This window comes from Sinocyclocheilus grahami, unplaced genomic scaffold (genome assembly GCF_001515645.1).
Source record: "Sinocyclocheilus grahami isolate Dianchi unplaced genomic scaffold, SAMN03320097.WGS_v1.1 scaffold48.1, whole genome shotgun sequence".
Classification (NCBI taxonomy): domain Eukaryota; kingdom Metazoa; phylum Chordata; class Actinopteri; order Cypriniformes; family Cyprinidae; genus Sinocyclocheilus; species Sinocyclocheilus grahami.
In genome coordinates this window covers 2,516,998-2,526,753 of record NW_015505227.1, presented here as the reverse complement: position 1 = coordinate 2,526,753, position 9,756 = coordinate 2,516,998, and the positions used below count along the sequence as shown (strand labels likewise).

The window sequence follows — 9,756 nt, the reverse complement described above, 5'->3', positions numbered from 1 at the left end:
AGTAGTTTCGCTTTCACAACGAAACACACAGCGTCTCGACATGGCAGCAGCAACAATACTACAGCGAGAATAAAAGTTACGCCTTCTTTCTTTGTGTGAACATTTGGGCGGTGTTATGCAAATCTTCCCACATCGTGACGTAGACATGTGGGGGCGTGTTAGAATGAGCCATTTTAGGTAGGCCTGGTTGACTCTTAACTTTTATAAAGAATATCTCTTTGGATTTGAGACTTTAGTCTTTGCAACTGTACAGAACTTCTTTATGCACAAAGAGCTTATAACACTTCAAAGATAAATAAAAAATTGAAATCACATCATATGACCCCTTTAACCTTATAGTAATTCATGCACATAAGTGTAGTCAATCAGCTCATGGGGAAATATGAATAATTAACCATAACTAGTTATAATTAACTATTCATATTTTAGATCCACTGTAGATATTTAGCTGACCACTCAGGGTCAACCGTCTTGTCAATTCTAAGAACGTTAATTTCCTGGTTAAAGGAAATAACTTTCTTACTGTACAATTCTATAAGTTTGTAACATAAATCTGCATGATTATTGACTCCGGTTATGAGTAAACAATGAACACGCCAAGTGTGATACAAGTAAGGTTTTATTAACTACATAAACACTTAAACTAGTCTAACACACTACATAAACACATTAAGCCGCTCTAACATACACACGAAGCATGGTAATTTGCAAATGTACTTAAATCGAAATTATTAATGATTCTCAGGGCCCTAATATATATTGCCTATGTACCACCATATAATATACACGCTTGTTTCGATCATACGAAGGCAAATTCATAGATACTAAACAAGGTAAGATTACATATAGTGAAAAGGTGGTTTATCGTAAGCATGAATAAAAATAGTCTATAATACAACAGATTAAATACAACACAGCAATAATATACACACTGGCCTGAAGAAAATGGGTGTTCATTCAAAGAAGGTTTTCCTATGAATTAATTAGTAGAACAGTCCATTTCTCCTGTGCATTTGTACCCCTTGTTTCTGGAGAAAGCAGAATGAGAGCCGGCTCGCATTCCACAAGGTTGTAAATGTATCGGGTTACCATGAAACCAGGGTCTTGTTCGGCGTCCTGGGGTGTTACAAAGTATTTGTGAAATCTAGCTAACAAAATATATATTGTGTGTTGGAGTGGTCCAGACGCTACATAAGGTATAATAATATTTAGGCTATTAGGGGTAAAAAAGGCAAAAATATATCATTTTTAAGGGTACTGCTCCAGTGACAAGCTGTTGTACCCCAAAAGGTACAATTTTGGCCCCTTTTTTCTGTATATAAGACATACCTATACAATACATATACTATATACACCCACTACAAATTCTGAAACCACAGATAACCCTATTATTTAAATGGCCATCAAATAAAAATGTCTAAATCCTTGGTCTGGGGCCCTGGAAAATAATTAAAGGTTGTCTCTTGAACTGCACCTTTACTTCCCTTTTCCTTTTCTTCATTTTCCCCAATATCGCTGTCTCCATTTTTTTCTTGTACCTGTCACTTCTTCACCAGCTGGTCTACTGTTAAGATTAGAACTGTGTCCACCTTGTTGCAAAATGACGACTTTTTCAAGCCAACTTAATTATTGCTCTTCATTGTTAATTCATGATACTTACTGCATTAATGTTCATGAAATACCTTATTGCTTGTAATGTGTTATCATATATCTAAATATATCAAATAAAGTGATGTGGGGGAGGGACTATTTCAAACTCCAAAGTCAGTCTACGATAATGTGTACAGATAACAAAAAAGAAAAAAAATAGGAATCGCATATGTGCCTCAACACAGAAATTGCATATAGTGTCTCATATGTTTGATTCGAAGCCAATCAGATTAGAGCTTGGACAGACACTGGGTGGTTCCTCTGGCTGATGCTGAGTCTAATGTGTTGGTATCTTTAAATGCATATAGGAAATTAGATGATATTTGATGCATATATTTAAAGCATTTAATGCATTTTTACCCAAATTGTTAATTTATTTTATACTTCATACATTTGCTCTCTGAAATGTTTCGGACATGACGATTGTGTACTTTTAGCCATGAGCATTATAATGTCTGCACATTATGTATAATGTCAGCGCAGTGAGGAAGGAAAGATGGTGTGTGTGTGTGTGTGTGTGTGTGTGTGTGTGTGTGAGGGTTCAGTCAGAGGTTAGCTGTCACTGAGATCCAGGCAGTGTGCTGTGGGAAACAAAAGTAAATCAGAGCTCTCAACTGGAACCTCCCTCAGACCATACGAGCTGATCCCAGAGTGACATTAACTTGGTTTCACTCTGCTACAGTGAACCCCAGACACAGCAGGCCCACAGCCAAGAACATCACAGCATGTGAAAAGTAAGGCGGCACATGCATATGTACAAATGGAGACTCAGTTTTAAGGCATGTAGAAAATATGAATTTTTTTATTCATCTTTCTTGCTTTCTCTTCCACTTCCTTTCTTCCTGTAAATTTTTAATGCCCTGATTTTCCCAGATTAAATTGGATTTCACATGATTAGCTCATGAAGAGAAAGAATGAGTGTGGGTAACCCCTCCCTTTTCTGTCATCCAGGCAAGAGCCTTTCTGGAAACCTGCAGTTCCGCACACTTCTTGTGGGATAATACAGGCACACTTAAGAAGAAGATGAACTAGGAAAGAGAAGAGAGAGAAGGACGTCTAATAGAGAGCATCAAGGCAAAAGAAATGAGGCATATTGCTTTTTATTGCTCAGTAGCAGTGTGATGTAAAACACCAAAGTTCCATAAGTGACGGATTGTCCAATCCAATGTTTAAAGCTTAGAAATGTATTTATGACTTTTATGTAAATGGTGAATTTTCAAAACATTTAGCTCTAATTTTGTACTAAACAGTTAGCAAATTTGTGATTGATCTTAACCTTTCCACTACACTTAATAAATGTTTAATCTCTCTCTCTTTCTCTCTCTCTCTCTCCTTCTATATATATATATAGAGAGAGAGAGAGAGAGAGCCAAAGAAAGAAAGAGAGATACATTCCAGATATTTATTGATTGATTGGTTGACTGTATGATTGATTCTTTACAATGATGTTTTCATTCATTTGAAAATGTCCCGGTCCCGGCAGTCCCGCTAATATTTAATCCTTCTGGTCTTTTTGCTTATAGATTTTCAACTGGTTTGATTTTTGTGTGTGTGTGTTCATTTGAAATGGGCTAACCAAGCATAATGAATTCTAGTAACAATTTTATCTCAGATGGTAGCCTCAATACTTTACTGTTCATTCAAAGTATCTGAGTATTTGCAATTTGTCAATATAGAGCAAGATAAACTGCAAGGGAGAGAAATCAATCAAAGTATACAAGTTGCCCATAAAAAAGGAAGAAAGGAGAAAGGTTGTATCAAATGAAATCGAAGCAATTGCTTTGTATGCCATTTGATATGGAAGGGAAAGAGACTGAAGAAACACAAACATCATATTAAATAAGAGAAGCTACAGCTGTTATATGGATCAAGTCTTTAACACTTCCAGGACCTCTTTGGGAACAATCTTTCGGGGAGGGGGGATGAAATAAGGATGGAGGGAGGGGGGAAACACTTTTGACCTTAGGCGTCACATGCAGTGCCTTTTTGAGCTGACAGTGAGGTGCCAATGTAACTTTGAGTCTCTGATTACTTCTCAACAGCAAGCTGGTTTTGGATTGGCTGTGCTAAACACATGGTGCATTTGGATAGTTGTGAGTTTAGGTGCTCCAGCACTAGCTCTACTAGTTCAGCACAAGACACGTGAGTGTAAATGTGGTTGAAGGTCAAAGGCTGTTGATGTGCCCTTGCTATGAACTGTTGTGATGGACGGGTAATGATGTCCTACTCAACTTTGAGGAGAGCACATGAGCGTGCATGTGGCCCGAAGACAGTTCTTGTTTGAGATTGGGTTTCCATCCTGCCTTCACGTCATCGCTGTCTCATATACAAAAATACACTCCTACATACTGAATGTCAGAGCATCTGAAAATAAGAAGTCCCCCTCACACACACACACACACACACACACAATCTTTGGTCATCAGTCTCTGGTTTGGTTTAAATGTTCCACGTGTCCGCCCTGTCCACACTATCCCATCCGAACCTCTGATCTCTGAATACACACACACCTGTGCAGACACACACAAAAATAATCTGCAGTCTCTGCTGCCTCTTGAACCCCTGCTCTGGTTTCTGACATCTCTGAGGAGTCGCACATGTCTCAAATGAAAGGAAGGCCTCACTGGGTCTTGATCGCTCAAGAATCCTGGCATGACAAAAACATTAACATACAGTTTGAGATGAGAATAGGATTGGATCAATTACTCTGAATGGCACTTCTTTTACAAGCAAGACATTGTTTTAAGTGGCACAGCTCAGGAGGCTCTCTTTTAGAAACTTTTTTTTGTTATATGAAACTAAGCATGTGTCCATCTTCACACTGGCTGAACAGGTATCAGTTCCTGACTCATCCAGCGTTTAGTTACCAATTAAAACATACTGACACACACGGGCACAGGTTGTGTTCTGGCTGTTAAAGAAGAGTTTGCAGTGATGATACTTACAGGCAGAGGGAACAAATGACTAAGAGAAATGTGTGAGTTATTTTTGGAGAAGAGAATGAGATGATGAAGAGAGTAGAAGGATAAGGGGTCATCATGAATGCCTACAAACACATGTCAGTCAGTCTAGTGTTTGATATGTGGATCATAACTATAAATTGTGCTAAAACCTAAACCAAAATGCGTTCTTGTCTTAGGACAGCTTTGATGAACTTTTTTGATCCACTTCAAATGTTGACTACTGTATATAACACCTAATGAAAAAAATATATATACTGCTTGATTATGTATAATATATGCATTCATATATGCATTGTACAGATTTGTTTCTATTCAGAAAGAGTATGTGAAAGAGAGAGAGATACTCTTAGTTTCTAATCTCCATTCGAGATATAAATACCTTGTGACAACATGTTGTGTTTGTGCGAGATAAACAGAGCTATTGTGCAGATCTCATTCAACACTTTGCGTGTGTAAAAAGAGACGGGATGTAGGGTGACTTTTTAAATCTAACTAAAATCAGATACAACAAGCAAAAGTGTGACAGAATAGAAAAATCATCATGTAAAATAACATAAATTACGCGCATTCCTAAAACGGCCTCAGATACTTGTATTAACAAACATCTGATGGTTTAGATGCTAGGCAATTAAATTAAATCCCGAATGAACTAAACAAGCATAAATCTGTTTTTAATGTAATTTATTGTTGGCTTGCGCGCGCTTGACATTGGAATCTAAATAAAGACTTAGTTGCGTCACAACAGCATTGTATGATATTAATTTATAGTTTTGTACGCAATATTAACGTGGTTAACATGGTTGTATTTATATATATATATAGATAAATAAGCGTCTTTGTAAGAGTTGGTAAATGCGTTAAGCGTTGTGTAACCTGTGATATATTAGAAGATTCCCCGGCTTCTGTTTGGTGGCCTGCTGGCCTTTTCTCTGGCCTTCCTCAAGCGTGAGACAGGAATTTTTCTTTTAGATAACCTTTTGCTCTGAATTCAGCCAAGAATGTGAGAATAAACAGAATAGATGTTCTCCCTCTTATTCTCACCAGTTTTGAAATGGCCAAAATTATCTTGATTTTATTTATTCGTTTGATTAAAAACCCGATTCGACTTGTATTATTATTGTTGTTGTTGTTGTTATATTTTAAAACAATAAGCAGATAATGTTTTAACATTTTGTTTTAATGCAAGCAAACTCACGAATTTTTAAATCGTAGAATATTTTCCGTATGTATTAATAATTCCACGTGACTGATCATTTTCGCTTTAATGCGTTTGTAAATCCAGATTTACAGATCCAGATTCAACTTTCGTCAATATTCGTTCCAATAGTTCTCTTCTCATTTCAGGATGTTCTCCTTTGCGTCTGGTCAGCTCCGGGTCGTGGTAAGTTCACCTGCTTTTTTAACACATTCAGTTGCATGAACCTTGACGGCCTGCTGAGTGGGTTGCGCTCCTTTTCACTTTTGATGGATTGTGAAGAAAAACATTTTTTTTTTTAGTTGGTCTTACACCATTTTTAACTACAGGGCAAACGGTCATGAAACTTAGTGCAGAATTCAATAATGGGATGCAATATCTTTACGCAGCCATATTCTAAACGTCAATAGCCATTACATCCAATATCAACCACCTTATTAATTCAATAACAACAACAACGAGACTGTGTTAAGCATATGTTGTGATTATTGTTAATAATAATAATAATATAATTGTTAAAAATAAATTAGCTAACAATTTTATTTAGAAATATTGGGTATTGTTCAACTATAACACTGCATGTAAGCTTTAACATATGAGCTTTTTCAACAGGTTAATCTCCCGCTATTTAGAGGACTTATGTAAGTAAATCACTAATAAAAATGCAATTTTAATGCAATTGAAAGTAAAACAGATGGGAATGCAAAAGTCAGTAGCATTAATAAGTTACAGTAGCTAAAGTAGTAATACATTTTTTTTAAAATGTAAAGAAAAAAATCTGCGCAGGTGCCCTCCTAATTAATTTAATGTGAGAAACACAAAGCACATGAGCTCACATTGTCAGGTCAAAATAGAAAATTGGTCAGCTACTGTAATTCTTCTTTAGTTTACTCGAAATATGTTTGTCCAAATATGTATGTAACTAAAATATCCTGACATTTCAAGAGTTTGTCGAAGTGAATTGTGTAAGTCTGTCTTGATAATATATTGCTTTTTCGTTTATTTACCTGCCATATTACACACTTTTCCTCGAGGTACTATTTCATAACCATGATTAAATGTTTATCAATAATTAAAATCTTAAATATCAATAAATGTTAAGCCATTCAGAAGTTACATTTTTTACATTTTTAAAACGTCTTAATGTTTTTTTTCTGTAATTCACGAATAATATGCAAGCTACTTGTTTCTAAATCGAAAGCTTTTAATTAAATAAATTTAAAAAATGGTTAAAATGGTTGTATTTATAAAATATGCAATTTTTGCACAAAAAAAAAAAGTGCGTTTACAGTGTGGTGGAATGATGGGGGTATCAAAGGTGCTGACCGGGGAGAGTGGAAGATACGGGTGAACAGCTAAAAAATCAAGAGAGACCAAGTGAAGCCCCAGAACGGTGCTCGCGGCGCAAGCTGAAGGGCGAGACCTGCGTGTGACCCCGGCGAGATGGAAGCCCTCCTGACAGGGTGACCTGCCTATTTCGAGTATTAATTTGGCCTGAACTCTGCTTGAACCGAGGCCAGGGGAGAAGCAGTCAGGGGATGTTTGAGGCAGCACACAGGGCAAACCTGTCCGCCTGAGCAAATATTGGGGTAGTCCGTCAGAGGATCGTGGATGAAATGGAGCTGTCAAGCCCGCGTAAACTTTGCGGAAGAGGTGAGGTCACAAGGGGGAAAAAAGTTCGTTTCCTCAAAAGTTCGAAAAAACCCCTCCACTAGTTCTCTTCACCACTTGTCAGCACCCTCTAGCTCAGAGTTCATCCCCCCAGTTCTTTCACCGGAGTTTGCCCTCTCTCACTCACCTGCTTTGCTCCGCATGTGTTTTTGAGGTTGGCACAAATGAAAACTGAGAGTTCCTCAATTCTGATGTCTAATTTGAACGAAAGTCTATCAGTAGAGCACAGACGGAAAACAGATGTGTGCGCGCGTGTACTTATGTGACGCTCATTATTCAATGAGATTTTCTTTTAAGGTGACCTTTTTATAATGAGCAATGACTCGAAATTACACTTCCAGAGGGAAAACCCCTCAGTGTATGTCCAATCTTTGTGACAAACCTGAACAAGTCCTGTAGATACTGTGATGTAAAATAATTGGCAATACGTATACACTGTATAAAAAAAATGCAACTGCATATTTTCCAGTTTACAACACCTTTTGAGTAGTACATAAAACCCTTGTCAGACCAACAAAATTACCCCAAATGTTGTCCCAACTAGTGAAAGTTGTCTGAACAAATAATTTCATATTGCTGAAATGTTAAGGCTATGTGAGTTCCCAGCATGCATTGCAGCATGAATAAATTATGCAGTTACTGTTATAGGATTGTTGTTTTGCTGTTTGCTGTTTGCTGACTTCATTTAAACTTTTTGTTGTTGTTTTGTCATTATTGTTCGTTATTTGTTGTGCTGTGATGTAAAGAGTTCAACTTTTTAACATTTGTTGATTGCCACCATGGTTTGTGTATCAAGTTTTGAGTCATAGAGTATATGTTCAACCGTTTAAATCCATTTTTTGGTCCCACTTTATATTAAGTGGCCCTAATACCTCTGTACGTACATAGTAACTAGATGTGTACATAGTATGTAACCAAAGTGTAAGTACATATTGGTACATAGTATCTACAGCTCTAATGTTTGTGTAGCTACACATATGTAACAACCCACTGAATGGTATGTGTAAGTACAAGTGTGTAACAGGACATTGGTAACAACACTTTTTGGTAATGAAAGTACAAATGAGTAACAGGACTAACAGCACTTTTTGGTGAAAAGAAAGTGTTACACTTTATATTAGATTTGCCTTGTAATTGCTCTGATGTTACACAGCAGCAGCCAGTAAGTTAGGCTTTACGTATACATTTTGGTTGGTGTCCCAAATGTTACACTTTATATTAAGTGGACAGTTCCTGAGGAGTTACCATGTAAGTACACTGGTATTACAATGGTGCACCAACTCCACCAACTTGAGATCCAACGCCTCCCACTTTACATATCCCTAAACCTACCCATCTCCACCCCCTGGCTCAAATGGTTCCAATTACTCTTATACATATTGTTGTTACAAAATATAGTTATATATGTCCTGTTACACATTTGTACTTCCACAAATCATTCGGAGGGTTGTTACATGTGTGTAGTTACAGAAATATTACAGCTCTAGATACTATGTACCAATGTGTACTTACACTGTGGTTACGTACTACGTACACATCTAGTTACTATGTAAGTACACAGGTATTAGGGCCACTTAATATAAAGTGGGACCCTTATTTTTCATCCAGGAAACAAAAAAAATTATTACCTCAACAACAATAATTGTTGTTTCAGTTGCTGCAAAAAAAAAAGTATATATATATAACCAAAATAAGACAATCAGCATTGCATGAACAAATACATTTATGTTGGCTAAACAAAGTGTCTTTGCTGAAAAGACCTATAAAACTATTGTTGAGACAACTCAAAAGTTTTCGTCAAGTTGCCTTATTTATTTATTACATTTTCTCAACTATTTATTTTTTACAGTGTAGGTAAACACAAATCACAATATATTTAAAAAGCCTACTAATATGAGGGATAACAAATTTAATAATAATCGAATTGTTCATTTTGCATATAGGCCTATATGCATTTTGCCTTTCAAAGCCATTACATATGTATTGTTTTTGCTATGGGAAATTGAAGAAAAGTCTGAGACTCGTCCAGTTTTTTGGCAAAGAGTTCAGTTAAAGTTAAGGGTGACCTCCATGTAAACCCCCTTACTGTAAGCATTACTTTACGTTTCAATGCAGACTACGGATGTTGACCGCGGGGGCAGCGCTTGGATCAAAAGCCCGTTCAGGGGGGTACAGGACAAACACCCCGAACAGCGTGACTGAAATCTGCACCAGCAGATGGTCGAGAGAGTATCATAGAGCAATTGCTGTATCGTCTTCATTCCCAGTTGTATCGTG

The 9,756-nt window shown here is 36.9% G+C and overlaps 1 long non-coding RNA gene across 1 annotated transcript in view; it reads left to right on the top strand.

Annotated features, from left to right (window-relative positions):
• Nucleotides 1-9,756, top strand: part of LOC107582893 (uncharacterized) — a 186,833-nt gene extending 177,077 nt beyond the window's left edge. Inside the window, exons 3-4 of the long non-coding RNA XR_001608988.1 lie at nucleotides 5,958-5,994; nucleotides 9,595-9,756. This is a non-coding gene — a long non-coding RNA (uncharacterized lncRNA). The remainder of the gene's footprint in view (nucleotides 1-5,957; nucleotides 5,995-9,594) is intronic.